The sequence below is a fragment of the Molothrus aeneus genome, chromosome 3 (assembly GCF_037042795.1).
Source record: "Molothrus aeneus isolate 106 chromosome 3, BPBGC_Maene_1.0, whole genome shotgun sequence".
NCBI classification, from domain to species: Eukaryota; Metazoa; Chordata; class Aves; order Passeriformes; family Icteridae; genus Molothrus; species Molothrus aeneus.
In genome coordinates, this window is record NC_089648.1 from 81,533,795 (window position 1) to 81,557,816 (window position 24,022).

General features: G+C 41.5%; 1 protein-coding gene across 19 annotated transcripts in view; it reads left to right on the top strand.

Annotated features, from left to right (window-relative positions):
* The first annotated feature begins 2,744 nt into the window (after nt 1-2,744).
* Nucleotides 2,745-24,022, top strand: part of MYT1L (myelin transcription factor 1 like) — a 310,753-nt gene continuing 289,475 nt past the window's right edge. For 4 of the 19 annotated variants that reach the window (XM_066547257.1, XM_066547256.1, XM_066547261.1 and 1 more), the window contains exon 1: nt 11,636-12,082. The gene's annotated coding sequence lies outside the window, so the exon portion shown is untranslated. Of the gene's footprint in view, nt 2,795-11,634; nt 12,083-17,003; nt 17,665-18,773; nt 18,829-24,022 lie in introns of those variants that run through there. The other 15 variants (XM_066547253.1, XM_066547263.1, XM_066547269.1 and 12 more) reach the window with 9 other exon arrangements.

The window sequence follows — 24,022 nt, forward strand, 5'->3', positions numbered from 1 at the left end:
TAATGAGCATTGACTCCATGATTGCAGAAGGCCGATCAATTGCTTTATTCTTTCTACACTCTACTATACTACTACATTCTACTATATGAAAAGCCCATCACCCTTGCCAGACAGTCCAATACAGCTTTAACCTAATTGGTAATTCAATCAAAACACCATTACCAGAGTCCAGTTAAGGAGTCACCCTTTGGTAAACGATCTCCACAATGCATTCCACATGTGCACAACAGGTGCAGCAAATGGAGATAAGAATTGTTTTCTCTGAACTTTCTCACAGCTTCTCACAGATTCCCAGGAAAATCGTGGGAGAGAACTGTGTCTCTCTCTGTTCAGAGGATGTCGTTACCACAGAGCACATCTCTTATGCTGAGGGAGCTGGGCCTGTTCAGCTTCCAGAAGAGGTGACTGAGGTGGGACCTTATCAATGTCTGTTGGTATCTGAAGGGAGGGTGTCAAAAAGATGTTTCCAGGCTCTTCTTGGTGATGCCAAGCAATAGGAGAAGAGGCAATGGGCAGAAACTGATGCACAGGAAGTTCCCCCTGAACAGGAGGAAGAATTTTACTGTGCAGGTGACTAAGCACTGGAACAGATTGCCCAGAGAGGCTGGGAGTCTCCATCCCTAGGGATATTCAAGAACTGTCTGGATGCAATCCTATGCCATGGGCTCTACGATGGTTCTGCTTGATCAGATGACCCACTGTGGTGTCTTACAACCTTAACTATTTTATGATTCTGTTAACACTAACCTGCTGCTTTAACAAAAATCACTAAGATGGGAAAATACGAGAAATTATAAGTATATTGGCAAGACTCTTATGGACTGGGAAGGACTATTTTCAAATCCTCATGGATTTGGATGTGGGGACTGAGCTACTGGAATGGCCACTATGTGCTAAACACTTTGTTAGAACCACCTTTGCTGGTTAAGCCTTAAGAAGAATTTAACCAACAAGCCTGTGGTGCCCCTTCCCATCTAGAGATTTCATAGGAGCCAGACAATAATTACCAGAGAGGTTGCTCAACTTCAGCTCAAAAAAGTAGCTACCTGATGTACAGATACTCAGTGACTGCTCAGGCTCAGTGGCTGTCTTAATGCCCTAGGCTGGTGTTTCTGGGAATGCTAAATGCCAGTGTTAGGAAAAGATAGGGAAGATTAAAGAATATAAAGATTAGTGGCACTGTTAAGGGCTTTCTATCCTTGGGCAGTTGCCACTGTTCATTTTTACTGATATTAATAATTACAGTGTGAGCCAATTGGTAGTACCCTAGTAGCTTCATTATGTGGAAATCTGCTATTTTTCATAAAACGATATATAAAAGGAATGCATTTTAGCATTTAGGTTATAGTTCAGACTCTAATTTCATATTCCAGGACAATAGTTAAACTGTATGCTTTAACATTTGCCAATGATGCTATGTTTATCAGTCTGGTAAACAGTCTACTGCTAGGCTGGGCAAAGCTTGTAGCTCTTGAAAGCATGCACGTTTTAATGGACAGCAATTACAGTACTCACACAGCCTGAGCTTTCTGTCCAGTAGAAAAGGGGTTAAAACTTAATAGGGGTTGGGCAGGAGGGAGGGAAAAAAAAATCCTAGGCAGAATGTCTCCACACAGAGAAAGCAAGAACAATTAATATGTGCTCCAAACTGCTAAGGACAGCAGAAAAAAGCAACTAGTATAAATAATTAAAGCAGAGATTAGATAAATATTTGGGGAGGGGGTACTGTAGTGGTGTAATTGCTGATGTTAAGGCGAGGTGGACTTCTGTGCTTCCCTTTTGTTCTATGGTTTACTACAGCCCATTACTTAGTAACCTGCCATATGCTATAATTTTTAAACCATGTTTTTTAAAAAGCTTGCATAAGAAAGAACTCTTGAACATAGGCTGGGATGTGACTTTGTCATGCAATATGGCTTTATGATTCATTCATTTTCCCAGATTTTATTTCTCCAGAGCAGGTCTTGGGTTGGCATCCAGAGCCCTGCAAAAGATCCACAGGGCTGAGTGGAAGGAATATAAATGCTTCACTGGAGCCAGACTTCGGCTGGGGCAGTGGCTTTCAACAGACTAAAGTTGAAATACACAGACAGGGAGGTGGGGGAGGTGTTTTGCAGTGTCGCAGATCCCAGGAATACCTGATTTTAGGAGTAGAGAATTAGGATTTTTTAATACATTCACTAACAGGGTTGTTTCTTGTTTCAGAGAAAAACAGCTACAACATCAGGAAACCGAGCCTGAGGTTTATTGTTTAAAAGGGGAAAATCCCAAACATGTTTTAGTAACAAAGGGTGTCTTCACACTTAACTAGCTATATAAAAATTACCTGAAGAACACAGAAAATTAAACTGGAGACTAATATTCAACAAATTAAATATTCTTCTATTGAAGAAGGGGGAAGCAAGCAATTTACATCAAAATATTAAATGTTCAGTGGATAATTTCAGAAAAAGCCCTTAAAAATAAAACTTTCATTAAAATACTCTTCAGAGCTCAGAAATACTTGCAAACACCTCAAAGGGCATAAGAGCTCTAATAATCTATCAGTTAAACTGCTGTGATATTTTGTGTCTGTTTTTCTGTGTTCGTATTTTTATCTGTCACAATATGAATGGGTAACCTTATAGAAAAATCCTGTATGAATTGTGGGGTTCTGTGCCCCATCAGTTTCTGTGGTAATCTGGGGGAGCCCTCTGGTACCTGCCCGCACCCCGAGCCGAGCTCTCACTCACACACTGCAGCCAGCCCGTGCGGCGAGCCCAGCCTGGTGCTCTTGGAGACAGGGAGATGCAAGGTACCATTTTTTTTTCCAGACTGTAAATGATTCCTTTTCTTTGCTCCACAGAACATCCGATGTGGTGCCCAATCGGCTGAGAAAGCTCCACAGACGTCAATGTGTGTATGTGTATGTGTGTGTGTGTGTGTGTGTGTGCCTGCACAGCCAACTGCAGCTGGAACCTCCATTAGAGCAGCCCTATTGATTTCTGGTTCACACTGCAGTAACAGGGCTAGAGTGCAGGGCGGGAGGAGAAGAAAGCGGGGTGGGGAGAGGAAATAATCCCAGTGGTTTAAAAACAAGGCTTAACTGAAGGCACATCCGGGTGTATGTGCATATGTATAGCACATACATGCCAGTTTCCAGAGATATGCCACTGCTTGCTTAAAAAAACACCACCAAAAATCCCCAGGCAGAGCAATTCCCAAATCTCATGAAACAACAGTCTTGCCAGGTTTCAGACCCCCCACACACATGGATTGGTATTTGCTGCTTTGTCGATGCTGGGTTTGCACACCGGAGCTGCCTGCAAAATATTTCTGTTTTGTTAAAGGACTGCAGGAGATGCGCACTTTAAATGGCTCTTTCTCTACGCACACATTAATCTGCTTGGGGACTGTGGAGGGGGGGTTAGAGATCCAGCTTGAGTGTGTAAAGCACAGGGCAGAGAGAGCTCCAGGAAGCTGCTCTGCGTTTACTGGCAGTCATTTTCTCGTGATGCATAATGCACAAGGTGCCAATGCAAGCTGAGGTGTAAAAAACAGGGGTGGGGGGTGGTGTGGTGTGTGTGAAAATGGTGTGTCTGGTAGTGGCTGAGCTTTCATCTGAGGTTTCTTTCTCAGCTAATATCTGGGCATAATTTATAGCTGCATGTTAATATGTTTTCTTGGTATTTCAGCACATCTGTGAAGAAAATCCTTGCAAAGCAAGTGTGTCTTTTCACAATCACTGCATGTCAGTCTGGCAGACTCTAGCTGTGAGCAGTATACAGCGAAGGGGGGGAAAGCCCCCAGCACCGTTATCTGTTTAGGGGGTGGGGGAAGGGTCGACGGTAATACCTTTAAAAACCCGAAAGGCGGTAAGCCATTATTAGCAAAAGTTATATTGAGCATGCTTGCCAGACAGGCAGTGCAGCGCAGCTCAGCTCTAGTTCCGCCCAGACATGTGCCTTGCCATTTTCATTTTAATCAGTCTGCTCAGGATGGCTGCTGATTCATTTTGCGGGATGGCCCCCTGGGAGCCAAGGTGAAAGCCTGAGGCGAGCTGCTATTGCATCAATGCAGCACTCCACATCAGACACAGGGAGGGGAGGCAAGGCTTCGGCAGCAGATAGAGTTCAAAATACCAGCCTCACTATTAAAAAAACAAACCAGTACTCCCCTTCAAAAAAAACCCAAAAAAACCACCAAAACCAAAAAACCCCAAACAAACAACAAACAACAAAAAAAGCCCCAAACAAAAACCTCTCTGTAGAAGTAATAATATTTTTTAAAAAGGAAAAAAAGGAAAAAAGGAGTATATATCCAACACCCCCCTCCCAGAATCATTAAATAAAACACAATTATTGAAGAAAAATCTCTTCTGCTCCTTCCTTCCCCTCTTACCCTGGAAGCTCTGGAGCTACAATTTCTTTCCAGTGTCTTGTTTAAAAAGAAAAAGGATGCTCTCTATTTCTCTATTTACCTGATAACTAGCGGGGGGTGGGATACCTGATTTAGCTGGAGACTTTGATTTGTGGGATTGACAACCTTATTATGCAGTGAGCTTATTATTGATATTATTCTGCTCTCGGTTGCCATGACCACCTTGTGAGAGACATTCAATTTTCTCTCTTCCATCATCATTATCTATGAGGCCATCTGTTGTGGAAAATGAATTCAGCCTCATTTGCATGACTGATAAGCAAATTTTTTTTTATCTATTTAACAGAAGGTCATATGCCGGGGATTTGGAGCTGGTGAAAAAAAAATGTGGAGGAAAAAAAAAAGGCATCTCAAGAGGATGAGTGGGAGTGCGTGCATTAGAGGATGTATGTGGAAGTAAAACAGATCCCTCAGGCCTGCTAGCCTATCCTACTGCATTTGTCATTCCTGCCAGGGCGACATTTTTTCCCCCTAAGCTTCTGCACACTAAAGAGAGTGAGAGCTTTTTCCCTGCAGTCTTCTTGAAGCCCCCCTGTTTTTTTTTTTTACTCAGTGTTGGTGGGTGTATTTTAATATATATACACATATTTTTTTTTTAATTCCCTGGAACATGGGGTATCTTTTCTGTGTTCAATGAAGAAAAAAGCAGCCTTTTCTGGGTCTCTGTGGTATGCTTCTTACTCCTCATCCTTTCAAAGTTGTAGTAAGCCAGGGTGTTTCTTAACCATGCTGAAATGTCTTGCTTATGTTTAACTTGCAAATGGTTAACAGTGCAGGTGTGGGCTGTGTTTTGTGCAGGGTGGGGGTTGATTCTTGCAGCTAACTGGGAAGATTATTGTGATTTTTGTAGTCATTCTCTAGCTTGTACTTAAATGTCCATTGTTTGCTCTTTTCAAGTTTTTCTGGCATTACTGCTGTGCAGCTGAAATTGTATTGGGCTGTAGAATAGCTGATAAAAAAATCCTAAAGAATATGTTTAGTATATGACTGCATAATGTTGCATGCATTAAGCATGTTGTTGTTTATATAAACTTGCTGCATGTGGACAGTACTTGTTTGATATGGAGAACCCGAGACAGAAGCTTCACAGATTGGAATGCTCAATGACAGCCGAATGCAATTAAATAAAAGAAAGTAAGATACCGTATTTGGCACTAAAATGACTTTTGAAAACAATGGATTTTTACTTTTAAGGGGAACACTTGTATAAGAGTAGCTTTTATGAAACAACACTATCTTAAATGTTTCATAGCTGTAGTACATTTTTTTAAAGAGAAGAAGCTTTGTAAATAAGGAGTGATTAATTCAGTTAACTCTTTGAAAACATCACAGTATATATTTCAATTTTAAAATAGTTATGATAAGTAGTCCATGTACGTTTAGTGAAGATCTGTTAATCCTATTAATTTAGTGCTAAAATGTAGATAAACAGTATAAAGGAAAACAACTTGTGTCAGTAAGAAAGAAACTACCTACTGTTCTATGGAAGAGGTGTTACACAGGTTTGTTTCTTTTAATTGTCACTAACAAAGATTAAACTCAATCGAACAGAAGCATGACATTTTCTTCTGAGTTCTGACCAATGTGCACAGCCTCATCTAGGCAGAGGAGGTTTTTTTAAACCTTTACTTGTTTTCTGAAGAAGTAATGTGAGGATAAAAGTAGACTTTTTATATGATAAATACTTTGCCTGGCTGATGATACTCCTTTAAAGGTAGAAAAGGAGAAATGCAGTACTCCCTTTCTTGCAAATAAATACTTACGGATTTTATTTGTAATCTATGGGGAATATTTTTTTATATTTCCCACTTGCCATGGAGAAATGGTCACGGGTGCTGGATTTCAGGTGGTGAGAAGTTTCACTTCTATTGAGGGCAGCTAGAGACTAGATCTCTGACTTGTCTACGTTAAATGACTTACCTTAAATTACTTGATTAAATTTCCTATTTTTTATGGGTTTATTTTTGTTTGTTTTAGAAGACACTCTGCAACAGACCTAGCAGTAATTTGTTATGACAGTCTATCGCTGATAGTTGTTTAAAGGGAAATCTTTTTTCCTATCACTCTGATTTCAGAAAGAGTATCTTCCTTGTACATTTTAAAAAAGGAGTAAGATTTAATGCTTTTTTTGCATCCGCCATATTTATCATGCCTGTTGGGATCTGTGGTGGAAGTTAGCTCACAGAACTAGTTTCACACTCTGAGCTCAGCCCAGTGCAGCTCTGGCAGCTGCAGGGAGTGGAGGGTGTCTGAAACGGTGCTGGTTTCCTCAGTGGACCTCAGTTGGAAGTAATGGCATACTGTGCATTAGCAGACTGTCTTACAAAGGTTGAGGTCTCCGTCTTATCCCCACCTCCCCCTCCACTTGAATTGTCAGCATCTTCCCAAGGCTGGTGAATAAAACTGCTAAAGTTCGGGAAAAGCCTAACAGATAACGCAGTCAATTCCCTTTCCCTGCCCCCCAAAAGTTAATTACCGAGCTTGGTTGGATTCCTCCCCGCCACCCTGACATTTGACTGCTGCTAATTCACTGATTAATCTCATTAATGTGATTATAGCAGGATTTGGAGTTGGCTGCCATTGTTCTGCAGACAGCGCCATTCAGCCCCGGCCCTCGCCGCCCCCCTCGGCGCGTCGGTGCGGTTCCTTCAGCACCGGGAGCTGTCCGGCTCGCCGGGAGCTGTCCGGCTCGCCGGGAGCTGTCCGGCTCGCCGGGAGCCGTCTGCGCTCACCGGCCCCGTGCCCTGCGACTGCTCCCGGAGGTAAAGGCAGGAGAGGCTTCATGCTTTCTAATTAGGTGGCAGGAAGATGGCTGTGGTAAAGCGCCAGGCTCTTAATTTAAATGAATTTAAATTCTTCCTCTCTTCCAAGAGCTGTCTTCGTCTGCATTCTGTTTTCTGGGATTGATCCATGGGGCAGTGGAGTTTAAACAGCACTTCTTTTCAGCAGTGCAATTTAACTCACAGAAGGTGAGGGACATTACAGGTGTTGTCATACTTAGCCAGACTTTTTCATCCTAGTAAAAAGTGCTTTGTTGAGCTAAATGTTTTCATTTATCTGTTTGGTTTTTGTTTGTTTTTTTGGTTTTTTTTTTGTGCAAAACTCCCCAGCATACTCCAGCTCGTCACCTCAAAAATTATGTTTGCTCCCACCAACACTATTGTGCCCAGGGTCTTTCCTGCAACTGCTCTGCAAATGCCCATTTTCCAGAGTTTGACAATAGGAAGCATTTTATTGATTTGAAATTGATCTGGAAGATCTTTCTAAGGTCTCCTTATACATATAAATGACTTTTGCAGTCTTCAGTTGCAACACTATTTTATATTCAAGTTCTCAGGTTAGGCAGTTTTAAATCAGACTAGGAAAAACCTTAAAGTCAGTCACTTTATGTAGCACTGGGGCTCTGCCCTATTTGGTATTTTTACTTTTATTATCTAGAAGATACATTGTTATCATTTAATAACAGCGAATTGCACATGCGCAGTAACTTTTTTTTTTTTTTAACCGTCTTCTCTTTCATTTGTATTCTTTATGAGCGTGACCCTGTACTGGAAAAACTGAAGCCACATATTAAACTCTAGTGTGTGAAGGATTTGCCAGGACAAGCAGCGAACTCCTGCAAACCACTAAATTCAAAATACTTTTAAGAGAAAGTGTCCTGCTGAAATAAAGGGGTAATCTGTTAAAGAACACACTACGTTTTAAAGGATTTAAGTGTCGTAAATGTCAGTGAAACCTCTGCAGCCACTGCAACCTATGGATAAATAACAATTTATGTTCAAAACTGAGAAAGTGCACTAAACCCAAAAAAAGACAGTTCCTATTTTCTACTATGACTTTCACATAGGTTCTCAGTCACTGATACTATATTCTTAGGGTTTCCTATTTTTTTTGTTTCCTTTTCATTTCTTTTTCACTCAAAATCAAAAGCCCAGTGAGTAAAGTATTGTCTCCTTAACTGCTTTAGAGAACTATATGTTTAAAGGATGTATAAAATAGGATTGCATAGGAACAGGTTTTAACAGTGACAGCCACAATATGCAAGCCAATTAAGGCTGCTCGTTAGCGGGTATATTCTTGTAATACTCCTGTCAAGCTGAAATTGTACGCCCTTATTGACAGTAGTGGGTCTGTTGCTTGAATTCTGTTTTCTGTGTTTGTCTAATGTTTCAAGACTCACTAGAAACTGCAACTAGCCAAAAAGTAAAAGAAATTGAAGGTTTTCAAGCATATTTTACCTGAAGTTTGCTAACCTGGCCAACTTAACCTGCAGGAAAAATACTGTGTTCTCATTAACGCTGCTTAAACATGACCTGCATCTCCTTTTCCCCATGGATAATGCACACTGACGAGACACAGGCTGGGGGAGGGAGAATCCAACCCACACCATTAAACCCATACCCTAGTATCTTATGGAGGATAATTAGGCCAATGAATAACGAGTCTCCCAAATTTCTTTCCAGACTGTTTTTTTTTTTTTTTTTTGTAAATGCTTCTAATTTATGCAGTGGCCTCCCCCACCCCCCCTTAATACTCACCAGTACAAGATTTATGTACATTTTCTCCTGATTAGAGAAAATACTCTTTTTGCCTTCAGTGGGAGAAGCAGTGGCTCTTTTCTTTGTGCCACCACAAAGGCTGGACAAGATGATGAGGTTTTTCTTCCATAGAAATCACCTTCCAAAAGTTTGACCACACCTGCCGTGATACATGTACCACATAGTTGCCTTTACTAGCCTTTTAGATCCTAGCTAGGATCTAACATAAGGAAGCTAGCTCTAACAGAGAGAGACAACTTGATTTTTCAAATGCAAATACCATTATCCAAAGGTTCTGCATGTAAACCTGACGTTAGAAAATGCTGAGATTCATCTGTAGGGGTGTAGATACCCTATACACTTACAGGGGGGCCCTTTAATCACCACGTGTGCATGTGTGCTTCTCAGGCTACGTTGATTTGTGTGGAAAAAACCCAAACTGACATGCCCTTGCTACGACACAAACATGGTAGATCTCCCTCCCCGCTACGAGGAGGCTTTTCTCCCGGCAGACCGGCTCCCCCCTCCCGCCCCCGCCCTGCGCGGTGCCCTCCGCGCTCCCCGGCCGCACCTGCGGCCCGGCCGCTCCCGAGGGCTCCGCGCCTCGGTCTCGGGGGAGCCCTGCGAGTGCAGGGAGATGTAATCAGAGATGACAGAGAAAAAAATAAGGAAAAGAAACCCAAACAAAAAACCCAAACCACGAGCGAGGTGGAGATGGCATGGGGGGGGCGGGGGGGGGGCGGGGGAAGAGACACGTAAGTCCCTTTTTTTTCCTTTGCCTTCTGAGGGAAACACTGTGTTTTCCACCAAAAGCGTGGATGTCGTGAGGACTCTGCTATTGTTAGTCCCTGCCCCAGCAGGCTGGCTTTCCCCCTGAATCCCAGTGAAAAACTTCCCCCCACCCCGCTAAGCCTCTCTCCTGCCATCGGAGTGCGGCCGTGGAGCTGCTCTGACGGCTTGGGGTGCGAAGGGCTGGTACGCGGAGCCTCGGCTTCCCTTCCGAGCGCAGTGTGTGCTGCCCGGCAAGGCTGGGTGGGGAGGGAATGGCAGCCTCTACAGTAACCGACATGTCTGCTGTTCACACGTCAGGCAGAGCGGGCTCGGGAGGGATTACCTCCCAGGGCAAGCTTGAGGAGGGTCTTCCTCCTGACTTTTGGGTCAGACCCCCCCGCTTCTGTCGCGGCCAGCAGGGGCTGCCCGCGGTGCCCTGCCAGCCGCGGGGCTGCCCGCACCGAGCACCGCGGAGCAGGGCGAGCCGCGGCAGGGAGGGAGGGAGGGAGGGAGGGAAGAAGGGAGGGAGGGGTGCGGGGAGGAGGGGGCTGCAGCAGCACAATGGCAACGAGGAGGGCAACGACACCGGCAGGCGCGCGTGTGTGTAGGGAGGGCGTGTGGGCTGTATGCGTGCGCTAGCCAGGGTCCTTCCCGGGCGGAACAGCCTGCCTGCGGGGATGGACGCGCGGGGCGGGCGGGACCCGGCAGGAGGCGCGGCGGTGCCCGGGGCAGGGGCCGGGACACGGCAGGGCTGAGTCCGCGGGGGCGTGCGGAGTCGTGCCAAGGCAGGGGGGAGCCGCCGCCTCCGCGTAAAGATCACAGCCTGTCACGCTGCTACCAAAATGACATTTCGGGGACGGGTTTAAACGAAGCGACTCCCCGCTGTCAAGCCGCTCCCGTCGCAGGGACATCCGGCAGCCTGGGGGCGAGCCCTTTAGGGACGCTGCCCACGGGCGGGTGACCGCCAGAGAAAAGCCTCTGCACAGCCGTGGAAGGCGGTGAGGTGCCTCTTCGCAGTCATTGTCTTTGTGACACGTTTAGTAAAGCGGTCCCTGGCTAAGCGAAGGCAGCGAGAGCCACAGAATCCACGTCAAATGGCTGGGGAAACGCTGCTAAGGGTTTGTACATGCAAAGCTGGCCCTTTATGCATATGAGCCCTGGTTTCTGTTTGGGCTCTTGATCACATAAAGTTGAGCTGCGCAAGTAGCTAATGGTGTAAGGCTGCTAATCTTTCCTTCTGTAAATAGTTAATTTCTTTTGTTTCAAAGGGGAGAAGATGGTGTGAACAGGTAATATAAGCAAAGCTTCAGCAGAATTAACTAGAAACCCTGGTGAGGTACCCCAGCAGAACAAACGATGCTTTCGATCATTATTTTCTTTAAAATATACATTTAGAAACCTAATTGGGGACTTCTTTTTCTTTTTTTTTGTTTTTTTTGGGGGGGGGGGGTTGGGGGGAGTTCTCTATCGGAGACACCATTTTACGCCAGCACAGAGGCAGGGGAGTATTTTTAGCGGTCTCCCCTCCCGGGCGGCTGCGGCGTTTCGGCGTTCCCCTCCATTGGGTGGAACACAGCGCCGGCGCGGCGCCCCCCGCCGCCGGGGAGCCCGGCCGGGGTGCGCGGCCTCAGCCCTGCCCGCCTCCCGCCGCGCCGCGGGGGCCGGGCCTGCGCGGCCGCGCCGGGCACTGCACCGCGCCGCGGGGCCAGCGGGATGGATGCGCGCCGCGCTGCTTAAAGGATGCGGGCTCAGGCGGGGTAAGTCAGCAATCTGCTACGGATGCTGTTCTGCTGCAGTAATGTGGTCTCTAGGGGAACTAGGGCTTGATGCATGCTACGCTGCCTAGGCTTCCTCCAGCCCGTCGCCTCTCTGCTGCTCTTAAATGGAGGTTACAGCTGATCCATCAGCTACAGAGCTGCACGCATGCCCACCTTCTCAGCCTTCAGTGGTGGAAACTTATTAATTTCTGCCTTCCACTTCAGGCCCGTTGGTTTCCTGTCTGAAAGCATTATTACTTTTGTCCATGTGGCAAAATAATTAGCATACAGATGAGAAGGGATCCTGCCTCTGAGCCTCAGTCGCAGGAGAAGATGTGCAGTGGAAAGTTGATTGGATGAATGGAGAACAAATGGTGGGCGTTCAAAAGCATTAGGAGAGTTTTGTTGTCGTGGAGCAGGTTTGTCAGTTTTCTGGGTGAATCTCGTAAGATGGAAGGCAGGGTGGCTGGTGCTGAGACGACTGCTTGACAGACTGTGGCCTACTTGAAGGTGCACGTTTGGACTGCATGCATAGATAATTCCTTTGGACTACTTTGTTTTGCAATTCTGCGGCTTTCCCTTTCCTGTTCTTTCAAGGTAAATATGTCCTTTTATCACCGTTGTTGCTTGCAGGGCACTTTGCTGTTGTTGACAAAGTGATGGAAAGTTCAACTCTTTGGGCAGTTAACAAAGGAATAGCTTGTACTTCTTCCACCCCAGCTCCACAACACATACTCCTGTGCATAGAGCTGGAGGAGGCTGAGCAGCTCGGGGCCCGATCCTGCTCTCCCTGAAGTCAACGGGGAGTTTGACATTGCTTCCAGTGAGAACAGGATCGAGCTCTCAGTGATTGTTGTTTTAATAATGACTGTTGGAAATGTCAGATTTCTGCTTCCTATTTTCTAGAACAATGTGGGCAGACCTGTAAAATTAGCAACTACTGTTTCAATGAAAGCCCTGCTGTGATTAGTTTTGATTGGTGTGGTATGCATTTTCTTGGTTGAAAGGGAAAAAATGCTTATTTAACACAAACTCGACAGTAATGCTAAAGCCCAAGTTGCAGATTGACAAATTGCTAGTGATTCTCTCAGCTCTATGTATCTCTGCTACATATGTGTCCTTATAAAGGCTTATTTTTTGAGAGGAGAAAAAAGAAAAAAAAACAAGCTATCTGTGAATTAGATATTTTTTTGTCACATAATAATACTGAGTCAGACTGGAATCCCACTTCTCGAACAGAGCATCCATTGATGGGCATTTCTTATATAATTCTGATGCTGTGTATAAAATATGGGGTACTTGAACATTTAGTTATGTTTGCTTTTTTTGTGTAGTCATTTAGGAATATTTTTATTCAATTCTGATGAATTCTAACCTCCTTAAAAATGGTGATTTTCATTTTAACTGACCTAATTTTGAAACTGCATTTAAGGTTGTGGTTAAGTAGAAATTATTATCTGGTAATTGTCTTTACATAGTTCTTGTGACTATTGTAAAACAGTTTAATAGATTATTTGCTGTAATTTGAGTGGTGTGGAGGTTTTGTTACCTTTAAGTATATTGTTGGGGAGAACAACAGCTACAGTTCCAAATGATGTTTAGTTTTTACCTTTCTCTCCCTTTCTTTTTTGTTTTTTAATTGCCATTTCAGTTCAGTGTGATAGTTTATTTTAAAAAATTTCCAAACGAATAAAAGTCTTTGTCATGTCACTCTGCTAACAAAAAAGCCCCCCAAATATTGGAACAAACTGTTAACCCTTGCTGGGCAATTTGCAGGTACCCCATATGATTTATTAAGGTTGATTAAGTTTGGAATGATAAGGTTAAACTTGGTTGCTGTAGTGTTGTCTGATAACTATATATTAATAGTTGTTTGCAATATGACATATTGAAAAACAATTAAGATGGCAACACAACACTTTGAACATTAGAAATACAGAGTGATGCAAGACTATGTAAAAACCAGGACCTTTCTAAGTAACTATATTTTTCTAAAAACTACATTGATTTATCAAGTGAAACAAAGAGAAGAGTAAATGATTACAATGAGTAAATATATAATTAGGTATATTTTAATCTGATCTGAATAGTAGATTCAATTTTGTATGTATTTTACAGCTTGAACTTTCTGGAGAGTGAATGTTCTTCCTCCCCATTCCCCCCCCTTCCCCCCCCCATTTTCACCAACAAGGGCAATAGTTAAATGCTAAACATTTGCAGTGGTTTCTTTGTTTTAGATTCAAATACCCAGTTATATGCCCACATTTTCAAAAAGGGCATCAGTTTTATTATAGTAGTTCTTGGTTCATAGTATGACTTTGTTGTTTTACTCTACAGTCTTGGATGTTACATATTATAAAATTGAGCAACTGTGTGTTTGGAGACAAAGACAATTAAGAAAGAAGAGGAGCTACTTCAGTATAATCAGAGATATATGATTTCTCCAGATTTGTTAAGGACTATTTTTGAGGGCTTCTGTTTTTCTTGTTCTCTTCTATTTTGTTTAATTTTTGTGTTGAGGAGATGAGTAAGATATGCAAAGGAATATTTTGATTATATACACATACATGCTACACATATGCGGCAGACTATCAGCAAGGCATAGAAACTTTGCTATATGAATGGCAGAAAAGAAACTGTTTTGAAAACTGTTCTGTGGTGGTCAGGCTTTTATATGGACTCTAAAAGAATGAAAATATAATTCCCATGCATTAGCATTTCCATGGGAAATGAGCATGGGTATTTCTAAGTGCATTGCACAAGCACATTTATAAAACAAAGTTGTCTGTGTTAGAATCATTTCTTGATCAACTTTGAGAACAGTCATTGTTTTTTTGAGAGAGTCAGTGGTGGAAAAGTACTTTGATAATAAATAGCTATGCAGCACTGAATATCCTCATGGAAATACTGAGTTTAATATCACTTTGTCTGAGCTTGATAAATGTTTGCATCATGATGATCAACTTTCAGTAAAGATGTGAAGTTCCTGATAGTATAGTACCAGAAAACTTTATGGCTGTGGATTACTTACTGACCTTTTCTTTCTCGTAATAGGAATAATGAGAAATGCTAATGAGATTATCAGTGCTGTTTTAAACAGAAGTGCAGCCAGATTTCTATGGAGTAAAAATGGGTGCAGACCAAATAGCATTGTCTTCTCCACATATCCTAGATTAAAAAGTCACAAGGAGAAAAAAAATCAAAGCTTTTGTAGCTTGTTGACAAAGATTATCTCTTTAGAATCCTTCACAGTATTTTGCATTGATTAGAATCACTCTGTCTATTTCAGACATAGAAGAAAAAGCAGCAAAATGTAATGAAACTGAAATGAAGGGGAAACATCTTGTGTGGGGAGAGGGAGTTGAATGTGGAGACAGACAAAAATCACAATAGAATTTTTGATCCCTTAAAGGGATCATACTTCTAGTCATGAAAACAGTAAACATTATTATTAGATCAGATTTAAAATCCGATCTCGGATCAGATTTTCAGTGTGTATATACTGGTTCAGCATGTTTGCACTGAAGCTGCAGATGTGGAACACAGTCGCCAAGTAAGGAAGCTGGCCAGCTTGGTGGTGGAAATAACCAGGGCTGCAGGGTGCCCCAGAGAGAACCATCAAATCAGGTCAGTATAGAACTGTCTGGTAGGTTGTAAACAATAGGAAATCAATGTTGTGTCTGCCAGTAGACCCTTTGGTCTGCTGAAACTCCCACCTGCCTAATGCATCTGGGCAGTTGGTTTGAGAAAACAGTTTCCTTCAGGATAAATTTTATCTTTCTTGAAGGTCTATCATAGCCAAATTGATTATAGTTCTGCACCAGGCAAACACATAAACATCTGTAAGGTCACAGATTTCCAACCAAACCAGCACTGGGGTGGGTTATTTTGTGAGGTATTAAAGGTCTGCATTTCTCATACCTTATGTCTTCTTGGCATTTTTTATCAGGAATTTGGTTACAAAGGGCATAGTATACAACAAATATATGTTCACTTGGTATGGCTTCAGCTGGTTTGCAAGTCCTGTGCCTTGCTTGGTGCAGTAACGAAGTGAATTAGGGCAAAGCAGCAATTTAAGAAAAAATATTTTTATGAGGGGTTTTAAAAAGGCTGCTGTTTTGTTCCTACTTTGCATGATCCTGCTTCTGACCCCAAAGAAAAGAGAGCAGTGAGCTTTGGAACAGGCTTGTAATAGTATTTTATAGGGTGACAGGCCAAACATATTTCTCATGTGGCTCCAGTAAAATCAAAAGAGGACATCTCACTCTCTCAAGATTTTTTTATTAATAATATTGTTTATAGGCAGAACATAATGGAAAGTATAGTTACCATTCAAAAAAGACTTTAGACTGCTCACTGAATGGCTCATTTTTTCCAGGCTTTCTGGTGATGTCGTTTCCTTCATGTCCTGTCCCCCCAAATAGAAATAGTGATACTATTGCAGATGTAATACTGCAATGTTTATATTTCATATCAACAGCTTGCTTTATTTTTCCAAGGGAAATCCCCTTTTTTCCTCCTGTCTCTAGCCAATACTGGAGGATATTACCATGGGAATAAAATTTTTATGCCTAATTTTAGTGTTCCTCTGCCTAATGTAGTGTGAATAAGTACCATGTTACAGCATTTAACCTAGTCCATCTTTGTCACTTTCTGAACAGTTCCTTAGTTCAAATAAAATAGTCAAAATGCAGAAAGAGAAGATCTCCAAAGATCTCCAAGGTTTGTTTTGAGGATAAACTGTAGGGAGTATATGTTCTGGCATTTCTTCAGTGCTGCAGCAGGGCATTCTCTCACATAAGGAATACTACTGAAAGGGGTTTCCCAGGCCTCTTGTGATACTGTAAATCAGTGGCTCATCCTTTTATTTCACATCTCCTACGCCAGGACTGTTGAATTCAGTGTATTAGTTTTCAGCACTAGTGATTTGTTTTGCCATGTTTGAATATGAAACTATCTTTATAACATAGTTAAAACATATATTAGTTATTTGCATACATTGTGGCTGTCATATCCTATGAACAAATACTCAAGATTTTTTAGGGGCTGTCCTGGGGTGACATTATGATGCTTGTATCCCAAATAATCTGTGCTGGTTTTGCTCGATATTAACTTCTGCACCTTTAAGCCTGGATCAGAGAGTGAAGGGGGGAGAGAAGAATGCGCATATTTAGGAAGAACTCATACTGTTATGTCATCAAAAATGATGAGGTTGACTACAGATACTTTCTTTGTATCTTTATAATACTCTTGGTATGTCTAGCACAAATTATTATGAATTCAGAATTATGTTTCAGCAGTGTCTTGGTTATGCTGCATGGTTTGAATTAAAAATCCAGAAAAACAGATTCCTTGGGCTGGGAGTTGACACTAAAAAGTAATGCTTGTGTTTTTTCAGCATGTGCAAGCACAAAGTCCATTCCGGGTCTTGCTAGGAAACACCCAGAGTTTACACAGGTCAAGTTAAAATACCCTCACACATAGAAAAAGATGTCTGTTCCAGCAGTGGTAAGATGCCTGTACAGTTGATACGTTACGTATTTACTAAGAGAACAGATTTACTGCTCTTCAAGAATTTCACAATCCGCTGTTCCTTTGGCTGTGATCAACCTGCACCCAGTCTCAAACTCCAGTTTTCATCAAACTCCAGATCTTATCACTTCCAATGATGAATAAATGTTTTTCTCAACCTTTTAAAATACTCTGCATGTTTGGATCTACTTGAGCTAAGGGCTTTACTATGTATGGAGTTACTGGACCTCCATATTCCAGGAAAATCGCATACTTCAGTCATCAGGGATAGTGGGCTCAGGCCAGGCTGCAGCATTCTCACAAGAACCAAGGTGGTTTTTGGACATTGCATGTGTAGAGATGGAGAGGTTGTGATGAGAGGAATGAGTAACAATGTCACATCAGGGAAAAAGAATCAAACATTCAATTAAAAGGAAACTGCTGGTGGAAAAACTGAGGTTCTGTTAGCCAGCATACAGAGTTTGGATGCTAAGAAAAATCAGAATTCTGCGACCCTTGGACATATGACCTCAAAAAAGAGAAGGAAAAGAAGGAGAAGTGGATATGGACAACAAGCTTGTTAAGAAGGATTACACAGAGGAGTCAGGAGATGTACGTGGAGGGAAGTCATGAACCCAAGGACCAGCTGGAAAGGCAAAGAAGCTCAGGTAAGTTTATTTTTATATGCTACTTCTGCTAGTTTGTTCTGTTTTTTCCCAGCTCTAGGAAAACTTGTTCTTTCTCTTCAGTTCTTTCATTGCTCTCTTAGAGTAGTGTCTGATTACAAAGGGACAGGAAACAAAGAAAATGCCTTTCAAATAGCCAGTTTATTTTAGCACTCCTATATGCACTGTCAATTTTAAGTAAAAACAAAACCAAAACATAAAATACACCCCACCCAGTATTCATAAATTTGTCCTAAATATAGATAAATATCTGTGGGCATGTAGAATTTCTGTGACTAAATATCAGTTCTTTGCATGCAGGGGCAAAAACAATGGCAATGAAACTGACACCTTAGTATGCCATTAAAACAGATGGGAAACAAGACTGTTAAAATTAGACTTGTAATTATATTCCAAAACTGTGTTTTCTGTGAATAAAATGTATACATGTAGTGGAACCTTCATACATGCAGCCCCTTGCTTTCTGAGAGTAAGCCAAATGCAACATTTTTTAAAATTTTTATTTCAGGAAACTGAGCCATTTTGATGTTGGCTCAGAGAAGCTGCTCACTGAATTAAACAATAGCAGCTATCTATTTCCATTCATGGATTTTCAGGTTGATCTTTGCTTGAACATCCCTTTTTATCTTTAGGACACTGTCAGCATTTTTCAGCAAGTATTCTTTAAATGTTGAGAATGAGGAAGGCCTCTTTTACATCTTCTTTTACAGTGTGCTAGTGCCTCACCTTTATCAGCTCCGGAGATGTGCTCATAGCAGAAAGGCTGGTAAAGTGTCTGGGTGAACTCCAGCTGCTCTGAAGAACTTTCTCAGGGGTCTCTGCCCTTTCTGAACAGATTGCTGTCTGTTCAGTCACTTACTGCCATGTTTTTGCAACTGGTATCTGTGGTAGTCCACCCTCTGTATCCAAGGTCTTGAAAAGGTGCTAAATTTAAAGTAGCCATCAATGACAGACTTTCTGAACTGCCCACTATGAGGCTGATCCCTTTCATATCTTATGAGGAAAAAAAATAAGTGGGAAAAGGATGGAGATTTTTATCTATGACCTGTCCAATCTAACAATGCCTTTTTTGTTTTGTTGTTGCTTATCAGTGACCTTGCCTGAGAAGAAGCAGATGATGTTTAGAAGAAAGAAAAGAAAGAGAAGGTAGATATTTTCTATAGGTCTGTTTGGCCTTTGTGACACAACATGCTGGAGAAAAGGCATACTTGAATAGTTTACCTTGAAGGCTGAGCATCCTGATTTAGCAAATGCAGGCCCTGCAAAGCAGTATGGGATAAAACACCCAGTCATTTCACTGCAGCAGTCACTGTGTTTCATAGACAGCTCTGCAAAGCAGGTCTCATCCCATATACCTTGTTCCTTTACCTCCTACCTGCCCAAGAGCCAGCACAGATTGCCACAGTGTTAATTCCAGCCAACTCCAGTGGAAAATAAGGGCATATGACAAGATCGCACATATGTTAATGACTCATGCACCCTGCACTTTTTATTTGTCGTTTTATATGTTATTTGATATAGTTAATAAATTTTTATTTTGCAAAAACTGTGATGGATGTGTTCTGTTTGAAAAACTGACATGGAGCATCCTTTTCCTATGCCCATGGTTCTTGCCAAACTCAGTAAAATGTGGTTAACTTGAAATTCAGTTTTTTTTAGCAGTCATAAGTGCAGCTTACTCAAAGAGCAGAACAATCAGATTCAAAGCAGTACTGCCAATAACACATATCAGAGTATGCTTCTGAGGCTTCCAGGAATTGTATTCAGATTGACTCCTATAATTGGTCTTCTGTATTCAGAATCATAAGTATTTCTACTCTTAGTGAAAGCATCTTCCTTTTTGGTTTTTAAGGTGTTTTTAATTTTGCAAATATACATCAGAAGCCACTGAGCAATACATGTATCTTTGTTTCCGGGTGCCGGGTGAGTCACTTCAGGAACTAGGAAAGAAAAGATAGAGCAGCTTTTTGAGAATTACAGTTAATGAAGTAGCTATCTTTATAAATATTTTGGTCTAGAAAACTGTCTTTGCATTGCAATATTGCAAGAGGATGCCTAAAAATGTGAGCTCTACATAGATTTCATAATTTAATAGAGGTTAGTGAGCCACATCTTGTAACTACTCAAAAGTCTCACTTGTGTTTATGTACTCAGAAGTTAAGAGAAGTGTGAATGGGATATCTCACTAGCTAATTTGCTTGCTTGCTTTTTGTATATTTTACAAGAGTCACAGTTGCACCTTTAGGTAATATATATAAATCAACACCTTTTTTAAGTACCTAAGATTTGTCAGCACCAAGTTGGTAACCACAACTAAACAGTCAGGGTTTGCAGATTCCCAGAGCCACCAGGCCACTAATTTCTTAGTGTATAAATGCTTCTGATTTTGAGGCATTTCCATTGATAGGTCTATATAAACTTGGTGCAAAATTTAGAACTGAAATTACAGTGTTATGTATCTAAAAGCTTTGCTTCTGTTATTGATGATGCTAGATTTGCACCATGAGTCTTGGTGTGTTTAAATCAGTTGTGGAGTGTTCCTACTTCATAGCAAATTTTATTTTATGCCTCCATCTTCTACTTTTCCTCAATTTCATATATATTTTTTAAAATCTGATAAAAGTGAAACGCTGAACATGCAGGGAAAACAGGTACTAAAATGAAAAGACATGAGAACTCCACTGATTTGTTCCATATGTTTGTAATGGTACTATAGACGTGAGTAAGGAAACATGGAAACAATAATATGGGGAAATGAAGGAAGAACCAGGGCTCTCAAAAAAACCCCACCAAAAAGCCAGGAATTGGGGGAAGCTGAGTTTAAACTCCTTGAAATTCCTTAAGCAGAGTTCTGGGGTCTCACAATGCTAAGCATTTCCTTCCAGATTGCCTGAAAATTGCATTAACTATCCTGAATTCCAAAATTCTCCTGTCTAATGGTGTCTTTTATTTGTATGGACTTCATGACTCCCTGTATGGAGTTCAAGGAACATATGGATGACACTCTTAGGCTTATGATTTACTCTTGCGTAGTCCCACAAGGAGTAGAGATTTGGACTCCATCCTTAAGAGTTCCTTCCAACTTGAGGTAATCTGTGGCCTTATGATTCAGCTAACTTGAGTTCTAGACAACCTGTATTCCCAAGAGCTGTTCAGTGGCCCAGCTGCTTAGTGGAAAATATTTCTACTGTGAACTGGAGCTTAAAAGTATTTGCTGTGGGAGAAATGGGGCTTTTTCTTACTCATCTGTAGTATTTTGACGTAAGGATGCAGTAAGTTGGGAGATTCCACCTGTTGCTCATTTTTACTAGCCAGTGGATAATTAGGAACCAAAAATTTAGGGCTAGAAACTGAGAAAGCAAAATCAGTAGCTTTCTTGATATTTTTTTATTAATACACATTCTGAATTTTCATATATGAGAATTACAGATTTCAGATCATAGTTTATTGTTTTTAAAGAAGAAATTTTGACCTCATTGTTAATTGTAACCCTTAAATGTCCAAAAACTGTCTCAGTGTTCAATCATACACTTAAATGTTACTTTTCTGCTGAAACGTCAGAATATTAGAACCATGGTAACAGCAAAAAGAAATTGCCAGACATCTATATTAGTACAAAGAGACAATACATTTGCATGGCTACATTTACAGAGCCAGTGGCCTAATCCTGTTCCACTGAAGTAATTGAGAATTTCTTGAAGGGAGGAAAGCATTCTGTGTTAATTTCTAGGTTTTTTGGCTGTTAACTTACTTTTCCAGTGTGGCTTTCAAAGCAATTCCATGTAAGATAGAATTATTAACCCATGCTTTATAAATTGAATTCTTGATTTCTTTATCGTTTTGCCCAACTTCTGAATACTAAATTTGATCTTGACATTTATTGCTACATTGTCCCTTCATCAACCAGTACCTTGGTTATGGTAAGCTTGAAAACAACATTCCCCAAGAGATATCACACCTGTGACATAAGCCAAGAAGTATTTTTCTGTCCTCTCTGGAGGCATGTTGCTGCCCCTGTTTACAGGTAGCCTGTAACACTAATGATCAAAACAGTATCAAATTGAAAGGCATAGGATATCAGCATTAATCAACCTTTCTCTTTACTAAGAAATGTGTAGTTGATACATTCATAATCATTTGTGATAAGATCCTAGCTATAAAATAGTCTTTTAAATACAACCAGCCTCTTTTTCTTCATTTTCCTTGAAACTGTTTTGTTTGCCTTAAAGTATGCACAGGGATTTTACTCACAGAATTAAAAAAAACCCCAAAACCTGAATGCAAATGATAAATATACAATTTGCTGTAAGTACATAAACTTTTATATTCATCATACAAGAGAGTAGATAAGTTCGAATGCATTGTTGCAAATCTTGAGAACCAACTATGTTATATATTAATAATGGTGGAAACATTGGGAGGAATCACATGCTTTAGAAAACAAGATGTCTGTTTTCTGAAGTAGGGCAATAATGCAAAAACATGACTATTTCTCCTTTCAAATGAGATAGTTTGAAAGGATTTCTATTAGAAATTAGGTTTTTAATACTTTCTTAATTTATGTTACGAAATAAACTACGATTAAGTTCAAAATTTTTTTCTTTAAATCTGAGGATCTGGTTTGACTCACATAACTTTACTATTTGCTTTGCCAAAGATCCCGTTTTAAATTAGTGAGAATTAATCCATTAGCTTTGTATGACAAAAAATTTCTGGAGCTGAAATTTCAAGGATTTATGTGGTACTGTCTTATACAAGTTTGTTTAGTCCAGTGGTACTGAGATCTGTGCACTCCTAAATTTTGTGTAAGGGGCTTGTTTTTCCAAGCATTCATCAGGTACTGCCTGAAAATCTCATGTCTCTGGTTAGAAGACACAAGAGGAAGGGGATTCTTTGAACATCAGACATCTACATTTAGGTCTATGTGGTTAAAAAATTGTTTTCAACAAAAGAGCTGTAGTCACTTGAAGATCATTTACGGTTGTAGAGATTCCTACTTTGTCACTGTATGGCAGAGATACAAAAAATAGATTTGGATACACCTCATTGCTTGTGTAACATTGTGCAACAACTTCTATCTTGTGATATGCTTATCTGAATTACAATTAGCTTTGCATATAAATTAGCTGTAAACTGCTTTGCAGTACACAATTATCCTGATCCTTTTTCCTTTTTGTGCTTTTTTAGATCTTAAGAGAATTGTGTAGTGGCTTGGGTTGGAAGGGACCTTAAAGACCATCTAGCTCCAACCCCTCTGCCATGGGCAGGGACACTTTCCACTAGACCAGGTTGCTCAAAACTCCAACCAGCCTGGCCTTGAATGCTTCCAGGGATTTGGAATCTACAGCTTCTCTGCACAACCTGTTCTGGTGCCTCACCACCCTCACAGTGAAGAATTTCTTCATCATATCTAATCTAAACCTACTCTTTTTCAGTTTGAAGCGATTCCCTCTTTTCCTGTCCCTTGTAAAAAGTCCCTCTCCGGCTCTCTCGTAGGCCCCCTTCTCTAGAAGGGGCTTTAAGGCAGAACAACTCCAACTCTCTCAGCCTGTCTTCACAGGAGGAGTTCTCCAGCCCTCCAGTTGTCTTCATGGCCCTCATCTGGACTCGTGCCAGTCACTCCATGTCCTTCTTATGCTGAGGACCCCAGAGCTGAATGCAGTGCTCCAGGTGGGGGTCTCCTGAGAGTGATGTAGAGGGGCAGAATCATCTCCCTTGATCTGCTGGTCACACTGCTTTTGATGCAGCCCAGGAGGTGGTTGGCTTTTAGGCTCACGTCCAGCTTTCCATCCACCAGCAACCCCAAATTTTTCACCTCAGAGCTGCTCTCAATTCTTTCTCTTCCCAGTCTGTATTTGTGCTTAGATTGCCCCAGCCCAGGTGCAGGATGTTGTACTTGGTCTTGTTGAACTTCACAGGCCCACCTCAAGCCTGTCCAGGTCCCTCTGGGTGGCATTCCTTCCCTCCAGCATGTTGACTGTGCCACACAGCTTGGTGGTGTTGGCAAATTTGCTGAGGGTGCACTCGATCCCACCATCTGTGTCACCAACAAAGATGTTTGTTGATGCCAGTACCAGATTCTGAGGAACATTACTTGTCACTGGTCTCCACTTGGATATTGAGCTGTTGACTGCAACTTTTTAAGTGTGACCATTCAGCTAATTTCTTTCCACTGAGTGGTCCATCCATCAAGTCCATGTCTTTCCAGTTCAGAGATACGGATGCAGGACACTATCACAGGCTTTGCACAAGTCCAGGTAGATGACATCAGTCATTCTTCCTTCAACCACCTGCACTGTCACCCCATCATAGAAGGCCACCAAATTTGTCAGGCATGATT